The following is a 13,066-nucleotide window of genomic DNA, read 5'->3' as shown; positions in this document are numbered from 1 at the left end:
TTCAAATTTTAGATCATACTTCTTTTCTTTCGAGGGATTAGATATATAGAAGCAGAAAACAGGTTCATTTCAAATTTTGTCACACAATTTCTTGAAACTCTGAATTTATGTTCATTGATAGTAGAGTGATGCACTATGTTACGTATTATTTGATTAGTTTACGGTGGTATAGTACTATTGAGGGTACAAAAAAGAGAAATGTCACATTTAGCCATTAATATTAGCTGAATCCTGAAACAGAAAATCATGAAAATTGTCTACAATATAACTTTCTACCTTTTTTGTTTTATGCGTGTTTTACCGTACATAAGATTACGGAGATATTCGCAGTTATCATATTTTGCACAATTTTTCAAAAATCTCCAGCATTATTAGTTTTATCTGAAAAGCGTACACTTACCCGCACAAACATTGGCTGTCGCAGATGATTACTTTACTTTTGTGTTTGAAATAGGATGAACAGGTTGCGCAGGTGATAGGATGTAAAGATCATCCATCCGGCACCGGCTGTCCATAGTTTACGAATATCCTCGTGTTTTGTTAATGTAGAAAATAAAATACTTCTTTGCTAGTTAATTTTTGTGGTGTAGAGTGTACATAACAATGATTGTAGAAAATCTCGTTTCCAATCATTTATGTCTAATACTCTTTTCTACCGGATCGAGGGCTTTGAAAAAGAAGCAGTAATCCAGAAAGGAATGAGGCAAGGTTGCAGTTTGTCCCCCTACTCCTTTTTTGAATGTTTATATAGAACAGGCTATAAAGCAAATCAAAGAGGAATTTGGAAGAGAATTACAATCAAAGGAGAGGAAATCAAAACCCTGAGATTTGCCGATGATATTGTTATTTTATCTGAGAATACAGAAGATTTAGAGAAATTGCTGAATGGTATGGACACTGTCTTGAGGAAGGAGTATAAGATGTAAATGAATACGTCCAAAACAAAAGTAATGGAGTGCAGTCGAAGTCAGGTGATGCAGCAAAAATTGGATTAGGAAATTAAAAGAAATAGATGCATATTGTTACTAGGGTAATAAAATAACTAATGATGAAAGAAGTAAGGATGACATAAAATGCAGATTAGCACAAGCAAGGAAGGTCTTTCTTAATAAAAAGAAATTTGCTCACTTCAAACATCGATATAGGAATTATCAATTAACACTTACGTTTAAGCGTGGCATTGTATGGAAGTGAAACATGTACGATAACTATTTCAGAAAGAAGGAGAATAGAAACTTTCGAAATGTGGTGTTACAGAAGAACACTGAAAGTGTGATGGGTAGACCGAATCACGAATGAAGAGGTAGTGAATCGAATTGGTGAGAAGGGCAGAATTTGGAAAAATGTGACCAGAATAATGGATAGAAGGATAGGACACATATGAAGACTCCCCGGGCTTGTTGATGAAAGTGTAGATGGTGGGAACGGTATGGGTAGACCAAGGAATGAATATGGAAAGCAGGTTAGATCAGATGTAGGATGCAGTAGTTACGTAGAAACGAATAGGTTAGCACAGGATAGGGTGGCATGCAGTGCTGCATCAAACCAATCTGCGGGCTGGTGACTCAAGCAACAACAACTACTACTTTTTTACCGTGCGAGCTATAACAATGGAGCTATTCACAAATTTAAATAAAATGGCAGAGAGGGATTCATTTAATTGGAAATGTAGTAAGATATGTACACGATAGATTGAAATGGGTGTTCTCATCTTTCTCCCGCTTTATTACCATTTATTTATACAGTGCTACCAACATCAAAATGCAAACAAACTATCCTAAATCGGTGATAAGTTCCAGTAGACGGCTGCCGTTCCTCCACACCTGTCATTTGGCTCAGGCCGGAGTAAAAGGCAGCTTTTACAAAAGTCTGATTGAAGGAATTGTCTGCGCGGTTCGGGCTGTGAAGCTGTGATTTTGCATTTGGCAGGTGTTGGACTCGAAATCCACCTTCAACAGCCCTGAAGATGGGTTTCCATATTTTTCACCAGACAAATTCTAGGGCTGTACTTAAATTTATATCATGGCCATTTTCTTCCCGAACTTCGCTCTTTCCTATCCCATCGTCGCTACGTTAAAATGCTACCTGCAATAATAATAATAATAATAATAATAATAATAATAATAATAATAATAATAATAATAATAATAATAATAATAATAATAATAATAATACAGAAAGCGGATCACTATATGTGGCTGTGACAGTAGGGAAAATGCTGAAATATCAATAGTGCTGAGTATACTCTGTGCACGGAATTTGTGAAGTTAGGTCGCGCTTGACGTCATTCAGAAAAATACTGTTCCTGATCGCACATGCTTGCTTTAAGACCGCCACTCACAGAAAGGTTAAGCTACGCTATGCTAAGCAATCCGAAGCTATGTTGTACTATGTTACGAATAGAAAGCAAAGTTTAACTATGTTAGGTAGCCGTTTAAAGATAGCTCCTCAATTGTAATCACGTAGGCTGAGAGGACCTCGAACCAGCCCCCAGATCCAGGTAAAAATCCCTGACCTGGCCGGGAATCGAACTCGGGGCCTCCGGGTAAGAGGCTGGCACGCTACCCATACAGCGCGGGGCCGGCTACATGAAATTGGAGGGAGAATAATTCATGGTGAATTCCATCATTTGATTCAAGCATAGTGTGCAAATGCTGAAGAATTAAAAATTACTTTCATCTATACCAAGAACAGCTTCATGCACTTATCTCTCTTTTACTAAGGTTGATATTAATAAAAAAATCAATATGAAGTACCCAAATTATAAAATGCAGGGTAAAAATGTATGTGAAAGCAATAAGTGAAATGTACAATCAATGTTCAGAGCTTCTTTTATTTGTTGCCACAGTTGTCTTTCATGGTTATATCTCTTTAATAACTTGACAGGCAAGTGTATTTTTGTATCACTTCAATCAGCCTTTTATCCTTTGGTCGGCCTTCCATGATAATTAACAAGCACAGAAATAATTAAGCAATATAATAGCTGCCGTATTGCGGTAATTCACGAAAGCCACGCACATAAAACGACTGTTTGCTAGCCGCCGGGCAAAAAAGTAATTGTGCGCACGCGCGAAGCCAGCTGCAGCTATGAAAATCGCCTCCTTGGCGATCTGTAAAATTTAGCTTGGCATAGCTTAGGTTAGCGTAGCTTAGCATAGCAGTCTGTGTGTGTCAAGCCTTGTAACTTCATTGGAGCCATTTTTTTCGTTGGATTGCGTAGCATTGCGTAGCTTAGCTTAGCTCTCTGTGCGTGGTGGTCTTTACGCACTCCCAGCCAGTCAGCATCAACGCGATGCTACCTCTCTCGCTCTATTCCTTTCGCGCGCACTACTCACTGTACAAGCCATCTATGGCGCTGCTTGCGCAGAAGGCTTGTTTGTTATTGCCACTTCACAGGTTCCGTGAACGAAGTTTGGCACGTCTTTATGCTATGAAAGCATTTATTCATAGGATCAGACATGCTTCAATATCACTTTCTGATTCAGTAAAGAAACCAGTGACAAACTATTCCTCTCTTCATCTTGCCAAGTACCTCTCCTTACAAAGCCACCATTGATTTTTGTAGTTTCCGTAAAGCAGCATAACATTCGGTGGTGCTAATCGATCAACCTCAGAGTTGATGAACTGGCAGACAGAAATTCTGACCGACTGTGCAGCAAACCTGGGCGCAGATGAGAGTATCTCTTGAATTACGGTAAACAGCGAACCGGTGTATTTGAATCTATGTTAGCTTACTTGTGCTTTGATGTAGTCACCGTTCTTTTAATGAGATCTGGAAGCGACAAGTGCAACCCCGCACTAAAGGGGCATGTTCAATGCAACTTTTCCCTCAACTATGCTAATGACTAAACTTTCTGGCGTTCTTCTCTATACACTCATAAACTGACATGCAAATCAAACCATGCGATGAAACTCCTGTGAAAACCCCAACTAATAGAGACATCCCGTAATACGGGAAATTCTGCTGCACTTAAATATACTTTAATTAGGGATCTAAAGGCGCGTAGCATTGGTAGAGAACGATGAACATTATCATTAGAAACCCATCAGAAAAGAAGGGTAATAATGGGTTGCTACCTTCATTCAAATGCGAAGAATAGCCGAGACATAAGGGAATAGATACAATGGCATTTTGGAAAATTAGACTTGAATTAATATTTAGTAGTAGTAGTAGTGGTAATAGTAGTAGTAGTAGTAGTAAATTCTCAGAATATTGGAGGACGTTAAGCTAGTAACTTAGTCATTCCTTCTGTGAGTTGTTCTTGTTTTTCATTCTTTCCCAGAAGGCTTGTTTACGTTCAACCGACCACTTTGATTTGTACTGTTTTTATTGTGGTTGCTCTGATGTAACTTTCCAATTGTTTACTTTGTGCCTAAATATGTTTCTACCGGGCAAGTTGGCCGTGCGGTCAGGGGCACGCGGCTATGAGATTGCATCCGGGAGATAGTGGGTTCGAATCCCACTGTCGGCAGCCCTGAAGAGGGTTTTCCGTCGTTTCCCATTTTCACACCAGGCAAATTCTGGGGCTGTACCTTAATTAAGGCCACGGTCGCTTCCTTCCAACTCCTAGGCCTTCCTATCCCATCGTCGTCGTAAGATCTATCTGTGTCGGTGCGACATAAAACAACTAGCAAAAAAAAGGTCTCTTTTTAGGATGTCTGTTGAACTAATGGTTACGTTTTTGAGGTCCTTTCGAAGTTGTTGAGTTCTTAAGCGAGGTTACATAATCTGTTATCCTTTTTTGTCAATTGATTTTCTGGTAATCTTGTCAGATGGTCGAAGAATTTCAGTCGCCTTTTCCTAATGTCAATTTCGATGTTTGAGAACTTTTCTGTTGTTTTGATTGATTGTCCGCAGCCGTCTTAGTTGTATCTTGCTCCTAAGATTTTCCTAATGACCTTCCTCTCTTCTTCTTTGATCTCTTCAAGTTCTTGCTTTCTTTTAAGTGCCAGTGTGTCACTTGCGTAAAGGACTGTTGGTTTTATGACTGTAAAACCGAATTTTGTATGTCACGACATGGATTTTTTTGTTGTAGATGATTTGGACTAACCCGAATGCTCTTTTAATTATTTTTGAGACGAATTTGTTGTGAGATCTTTTTCAAGGCCTGTCGGTTCGATAACTCCGAGGTATTTAAAATAAGGGACTCTGTCAATTGTACCATATTTTGTTCTCAGGTACTTGATATCTGTCTTTGAATATAAGAATTTAGTTTTCTCGAACGACATCTGTAGTCCCACCTTTTCAGCACTTTATTTAAGTATCTTGAGCTGTTTAACGGCTATTTCCTCATCTTCTGTTAGTATCGCCAGATCTACAAAAGCGAGGTATGGTATGTAAAGGTTATCTTTGTGAAAGCGCAATTGAGTATGGTTTTAAGGTTAATTTGTTCGGGGCATGGCCTATTTGGTCTGAATCCTGCTTGACATTCAGCTGATTTGGGTTCTAATTGCTTTTGTGTTCTTTTCAGGAGACATGCTGACAATATTTTGCGGGTGAAAGATATAAGATAGATCCCTCTATAATTAATTACATCTGATTTGTCACCTTTTAAATGTAGTGGATGGCTTAGAGCAATCTTCCAGTCATCCGGGAGCTGTTCAGTTTGCCAAATGCTTTGAATTATTTGTGTAATTTCTTGGAGTGAATTTGGGCCTAAGTTTTACAAAAGTTCAGCTACAGTTTCGTCCTCCTCTGATGATTTGTTGTTTTTAAGTTTCTTAGTGGCTGTATTTTCGGGAATCTCTCTGTACGTTCTGAACAATTTAAAAGCTGAAAAAAATACGTGGCTAATTACTGGCGGTTTTCTTTATTTGTTAAGGCTAATTATCATTTTGTTTCCGAAAGCGAAGGTTCTGTGGAGAAAACCCTTTAATTTGGTTCGCAAAGGTCTTGTAAACGTCGAGTGTGTTTTAATTTTTGAAACCGTATTCAATTGACTTCAGTTGATCGTTGAAATATTTCCGTTTATTTTGTCTTAGGATCTTGGGTGCTTGTTTTCTAACTTCGAAAATTTCTTCTGTGTATCTTCTGATTTGTTGCAATTGTACTTTTGAAATGCCTTCTCCCTTTCTTTTAGTGCACTCTCGCATTTTTGATTACACTAAGGGTGTTTTGGTTTCTTGTGAAGAGGGATGAGATCTTTCGCCGTTTTGATGATCTTAGTTTGAAATTTCTCCCAATTCTCTGCATGTTGTTCTTCCCATTGTCCTGTTATTTTGAATCTTTGATTTTCCGTAGATCAAATTTTGGGATCATCAGCGTTTTCCTTATGAATTTTCTTTTGGTTGTGAATTTAATTTTGGTCCTAGTTAAATAATGATCCGAATCGATGTTAGCACCTCTGTGCACTTGCACGTCGTGAATTTCCTTTTGGTAATCGTACGATATTTCCATACGATTAATCTGAAATTCTCCTAAATGGTGGATGGGTGATTGCCATGTCTTTTGCTTTTTGGGACTTTTCTGGAGAGACGATGACATAATTTCAAGTTGTTTTGTTGGTATAACTCGATAATACGTTTACCATTATTATTGGTGAACCTGTGTGACAGATAGTCTCCCGCTGTCTTCTTGTATTTGCGTTCCCTGACAATTTGTGCATTGAAATCACCGAGTAGAATTTTCACGTCATCTTTTATGATTTTGGCTATCTCTGTTTCCAATTCTTCCCAGAATCTTACCGTTTTTTCAGGCTGTAACTTTTGTTGGTGTGTTTGATTCTTAAAGTTATAAGTCCATTGCTGATGGATTTCACCTCTTTTGTGGATTCTAAAACTTTTTTGTCTACAATGAAGGCCATATCAAATAGTGTCAATTTTCTTGTTTGTTCCACTTTTGAAGATCCTGTAATTATTTTTAGTCTATTGTTTCTGAATCTGTGAAACGTGTTTCTTGCAGGACCAGAATTTGGATTTTCTGCTTCGTAAGTTCTGTTGTGAGATTGTACAGTTTTCCTGTTTGATTCAGTGTCTTAATGTTGAAAGTGCCAATGTAAGTGTCTGTTTTCCATGGAAGTTTACCAGAGCACTCCGAGTTGCTCTCTCGTAGAAGTCCAAGCTCCCCAGAATCCGAATGCTTGGTTGCCACTTTATCGTGGGTGGATCGTCCACCTCGGGTAATGTTGTCTTTACATACACGAGTCATGATTGTTTGTAATCAACCTTCTAGCTTTCGCTAGTGACGTAGAACCAGGGATTGTGAGTCCCTGGAACATGTTTACAGCCGCACCTCTGGTGAACAGACGCTGACCACTTTGCCGCTTGCTACAAGTCAGACGCGAAGTGGTTTTGAATCGGTTCTTCCGCCCTCTGTGCCATTGGGATATATCCTCTTCTGTCGTTGAAGCCGTAGACCATTATTATTATTATTATTATTATTATTATTATTATTATTATTATTATTATTATTATTATTATTATTATTATTATTAGCTTCAAATACCACTGATTGAGTCGGGATTGAACCCGCCAACTTGAACTCAGAAAGCCAGCGCACTATCGTTTGAGCTACTTAGCCTGGCTTTTAAAGAAAATAGGGAACTCGCTTAGGGTTTATACTGAATAATAATAATAATAATAATAATAATAATAATAATAATAATAATAATAATAATATATCTTCCTCGAGGAATTCAGAGCATTACATAGAAATATTTCTTTTGTTAACATTTTCTATTTTCAGTAGTCGATAGTAGGCCTACTTGACTGTGTGTTCTTGTGTTTCTTATTGCTACTATACTATACTGACGGTAGGACTATTGATTACAGTCGTGTATCTTAAATGTCTTGGCTTGTAAAGGAAACTCATTACGCTAACATTTCCTCCTCCTGCTCGCAACAATTACCACCGTACTCTGCGAGCTGACAATACTAACAAGAAAGATTAATTGTCACTGGAGTGGATCGCTCAATTATCATCGTGCAAGGCTTGTTCTCACACTGACGCTCGATTTCCACTGCTTTACTGCAATAAAAGTATTCCTGACACATACTATTCTAAATGACACAGAAAACGCTATAGAGCAAGCTGTAGTCCTCAGGACACAAAATGAATACATGTTTCGTAGATACAAACCAGATTAAAAAGGAAGAACATTATTCTCAATTAAGTCTAATTCCTTTATCCATCTCATCTCATTAACTCAATAAAGACTTTCGGTTGAATAATAATAATAAAAATAATTTTATTGTGCTTTACGTCTTACTAACTACTTTTACGGTTTTTGGAGACTCCGCGGTGCCGGAATGTAGTCCCGGATGAGTTCTTTTAAGTGACAGTAAATATACTCGTATTTCGTTTAAAGACGCATATTCCTCACATACTAGCATTCCATCAACCAACCAATCAGTCATCACTGATCTGCATTTAGGCTGTCTCCAAGGTGGCAGATTTCCTATAAATTATTTACCTAGTATTTTCTTAAATGTCTACAAAGAACTTGGAAATTCATCGAACATTTTCCTTGATCAATTATTCCAACCCCTCTTTCCTCTTCCTATAAATGAATATTTGGCCCAGTTTGTCTTCTTCAAATTTCAATTGTATCTTCATATTATGACCATTCCCATCTTTATTTTTTAAATTTTTTTTGCTAGTTGCTTTACGTCGCACCGACACAGATAGGCCTTATGGCGACGATGGAACAGGGAAGGTCTAGGAGTGTGGAGGAAGCGGCCGTGGCCTTAATTAAGGTATAGCCCCAGCATTTGCCGGGTGTGAAAATGGGAAACCACGGAAAACCATTTCCAGGGCTGCCGACAGTGGGGTTCGAACCTACTATCTCCCGAATACTGGATACTGGCCGCACTTTAAAAGCTCCACTCAAGCCTATTCGTTTGCTAATGCCATTCCACGCTCTCTCTTCACTGACAGTTCGGAACATACCGCTTAGTCGACCAGTTCATCTCATTACTCTCAAGTCTCTCCACCCAAAAGTTTGCAACATTTTCGTAACGCTACTCTTTTATCGGAAATAACCCAAAACAAATATCGTGGTGCTTTCTTTTGGATCTTTTCCTGTTCACGTATCAAATAATCTTGGTGTGGGTCTCACAATCTGGAACCATGCTGTAACTGGGATCTTACCACAAACTTACATGCTCTCTCATTTACATTCCTACTACAACCCCTAAATATCCTCATAACTAACCTATGTGAAGAGGTCTATAACCTTGATGCACGACCTCGTTAATGTGAATATCCCAATAAAGATCTTTCCTTATGTTATCATCTAAGTACTTACAGTGATCCCTATGAGGTACTATCGCTCCATCAACACAGTAGTTGAATGTGAGAGGACATTTCCCTCTTGGTGAAGCTTATAACCTGTTTTCTCATCCCGTTTATCATCATGCCTTTTGCAGTTGCTCACAATCCTCTAATTTATTCATTACGCTATGCAGTAGGCCTATAATAAGATCCTCAAAAAGTGATTCAGTTCTTTACTTATATAATTTATATATAATGTACATATAGGAAAGCCAGCCCCGCGGTGTAGGGGTAGCGAGCCTGCCTCTTACCCGGAGGCCCCGGGTTCCATTCCCGGCCAGGTCAGGGATTTTTACCTGGACCTGAGGGCTGGTTCGAGGTCCACTCAGCCTACGTGATTAGAATTGAGGAGCTACTGACAATGAGATACCGACCCCGGTCTAGAAAGCCAAGATAACGGCCGAGAGGATTCGTCGTGCTGACCACACGACACCTCATAACCTGCAGGCCTTCGGGCTGAGCAGCGGTCGCTTGGTAGGTCAAGGCCCTTCAAGGGTTGTAGTGCCATGGGGTTTGGGGGATATATAAGAAAAGACAAAGATCCAACAATACTTCCTTGCGGACCCCACTCTAAATCATTACAATATTAGATAGCGTTCCGCCTACAATTTTCTGCGTTCTATTTTCACTAAATTTTGCCATTCATTCAGCTACATTTTGTCTAGTCCAATAGCCCTCATTTTCATTAGTAGACTCCTGTGATCTATCCTATCAAAAGGCTTCAGTGTCGAGTATTCACCACTAAACTCAACAGCTCCACCATCAGCTACTATAGACAAGAAGTGCACGAGGAAAATGAGGAGTGATGTAGTTCCCGGTTACTTCCTTGCTGAGTCAGAGGGTGCTGTTATATACCAGTCTACCAAGCCCACCAAAATGAATGCACTACCAATCCTACGAGTGACATTCTCACTCCATTCATATCAGGGACTGGCTCTATAAGGAATGGCGTTGGCGTTGTTAACATTGCCCGTATTGTACTTCAGTCGCTTTCATATTATTTTCTAAGTCAAGAATAAGACTGTCAGACAGATGAATGAAGGTAACACACTTGTTCTAGCCCATACCAGAAGACATAGTGCGCTGTGAATACTTTCACCAGAAGCAGCTATCGGCCTAGCGTGTGGCCTCCGAAGAGGCCTGGCGCACGTCTTTCTAGTTGACGCCTTTTAGGTGATCCTCGCGTCCATGAGGATGAGGTCCTAATTTATGATAATTTCTAATGCGGAAGACGGCACACACACACACACACACACACACACACACACACACACACACACACACACACACAGAGCCTCGAGTCGTCGGAATAAACCAATGAAGGTTAGAATCCCCAACCCGGTCGGGAATCGAACCCGAGCCCCCTTCGGCCAAAGGCCAGCACGCTAACCATTTAGTCATGGAGCCCGTTATTATTATTATTATTATTATTATTATTATTATTATTATTATTATTATTATTATTATTATTACCCGGCGAGTTGGCCGTGTGGTCAGGGGCACGCGGCTGTGAGCTTGCATCCGGGAGATAGTGGGTTCGAATCGCACTGTCGGTATACCTGAATATGTTTTTCCATGGTTTCCCATTTTCACACCAGACAAATGCTGGGGCTGTGCCTTAATTAAGGCCACGGCCGCTTCCTTCCAACTCCTAGGCCTTTTCTATCCCATCGCACCATAAGTCCTATCTGTGTCGATGCGACGTAAACCAACTAGCAAAAAAAATATTATTATTACCGGCTTACATCTTATTAACGACTTTTTTGGTTTTCAGAGACTCCAAGGGGCCGGAGTTTCGTTCCGTAGGACTTTTTACGTGCCAGTAATTCTACCGACAAGAGTTTGGCGCATTTGAGCAACTTCAAATACCACCGTACTGAGCCGAGATCGAACCCATCGACACTGTCGGTAGCCCTGAAGATGGTTTTCCGTGGTTTCTCATTTTCATATATGGCAAATTCTGGGAATGTACCTTAATTAAGAACACGGCCAATTCCTTCCAACGCATAGCCCTTTCCTATCCCATCGTCGCCATAAGACCTATCTCTGTCGGAGCGACGTAAAACCAATTGTAAAAAAAGGAACCCATCGACTAGGAATCAAACGTTAGCGTTCCATCATCTGAGCCACTCAGCCCAGCTGGCATCAATCATTTGTTATGTTTTTACATGTTGATCAAGTTCTGTGAAGCACATATCACTTTCTGGTGGGGCTTCATATTAATTATAGTGTGCTTTGTCTTCTAGAGCACTCAAAAATATTTTGAATATTACGATTTCACACGGTCTATGTCACGATACCTCAGACATGTTTACAGTATGCACTGTAGGCCAGTGTCTGAGATCCAGATCATGCTCCATATTTGTTCGATAGGAGTCATTTGTCGTGTAGGTTTGTTCAACATCATCACTTGTAAGATCGGTGGTATGTAGACAGCACGTGTAGGACTGAAGTAATCATGGCAAGAGTGCCAATTTCTGATATTGACCGCATTCGAAGCATGACAGTGCTATAAGAAAGACTGTAACAAGTGGATATCTCCACTCGTATTGGAGTGAGTCAGGGTGATGTTTCCAGAGTTAGGAATAGGTTCAGGTAGACTAAAAGGGTTGCTGATCGTCAACGGACTCATGCAAAACAACTAGCGAGGAGGATCGGTAGTTGTGGCTTTCATAGACCCACTGCTACGCCAGGATCTTCGGACGGCCAGAGCAGTATCCAGTCAGACAAGACCAAATCGGCTGCACGATGGAGAACTGATGCAAAAGCGGCCTGTGGCAAAAGCTTCTCTTAAACGACGATAGGGCAGCTCGTGTGAGACGGGCAACAACTCTTAGCCCGTGGCATCAGAAACGGAGGAAGCTTACGACTAGGTCACCATAAGCTCTCACCAATACAACAGGAGTATTAGAGTCTTGAGACGATCTGGTGAGGGATGGGTGTCGTAAAAGTTCCACTCAGTGAAATATCTGCTCACACGTTGTCCCGAAAGTTTTTCTCAGCAAAATATCAGCTCACACGTTGCCCCGCATAGACTTCCATCGTTTAGCTGACCTCGACTACTTTCTTACGAAGTTTACGCAGATACTGCTTCATTCCTGACCCGGTCTATTGACTGGAAAATAGACTGTAGATTTTAATTTATTCTGATTCTCATCACACTTTTCCTAGGCTTTGGACTAACTAAATAATTCAAATATATTTCACCTACTTAGGATGTTTAAAATCAGTTTATAAAACATTATTTTCGTCTTAGAAAGATTATTTTTCAAAGTCAGGTGTTCACGTTTTACGTACAACAAACACAGTGTATTCAGATCAAGCATCAGGTCATACGTCTTTACTGTGTTCTCGATTCTTCCATCCAACCTTCGGTATGCTGTTTTCCTTCTCTTTTCATCAAAATTTAAATGAGATTTCATATACGCGAGGGCTACATTTTCTGTTTCTTTCTTCAAGTGAAGCACCACGTCTCTGATTCTGAGATGTGATCGTCCTAGTAGGTTATTTAAGCGATTTTTCCAGCCTTCAAGAGCATTTACAGTTCGGTATCTCTTGAAGCATGTCCAAATCTCAAAAGGAATATCTTTTTATTTTTCCAACCATCTCTCCAGAAGATTTCAGTTAGCTTTGCGTTGACGGGAGCCTGCGATTGGATCTCTAACCAACCATCTATTATGTCTTCAAGTTTGAGTAAAACCAACTATGAGCACATTTGAATATGACGACGACTTTCCTCGTTTTCTCGGTATTCTCTTGTTAAGCCAAGCTTTTGTTCCTTCTTAATGCCGAAGT

This window comes from Anabrus simplex, chromosome 7 (assembly GCF_040414725.1).
Source record: "Anabrus simplex isolate iqAnaSimp1 chromosome 7, ASM4041472v1, whole genome shotgun sequence".
NCBI lineage: Eukaryota > Metazoa > Arthropoda > Insecta > Orthoptera > Tettigoniidae > Anabrus > Anabrus simplex.
Note: the sequence above shows the minus strand (reverse complement) of the source record.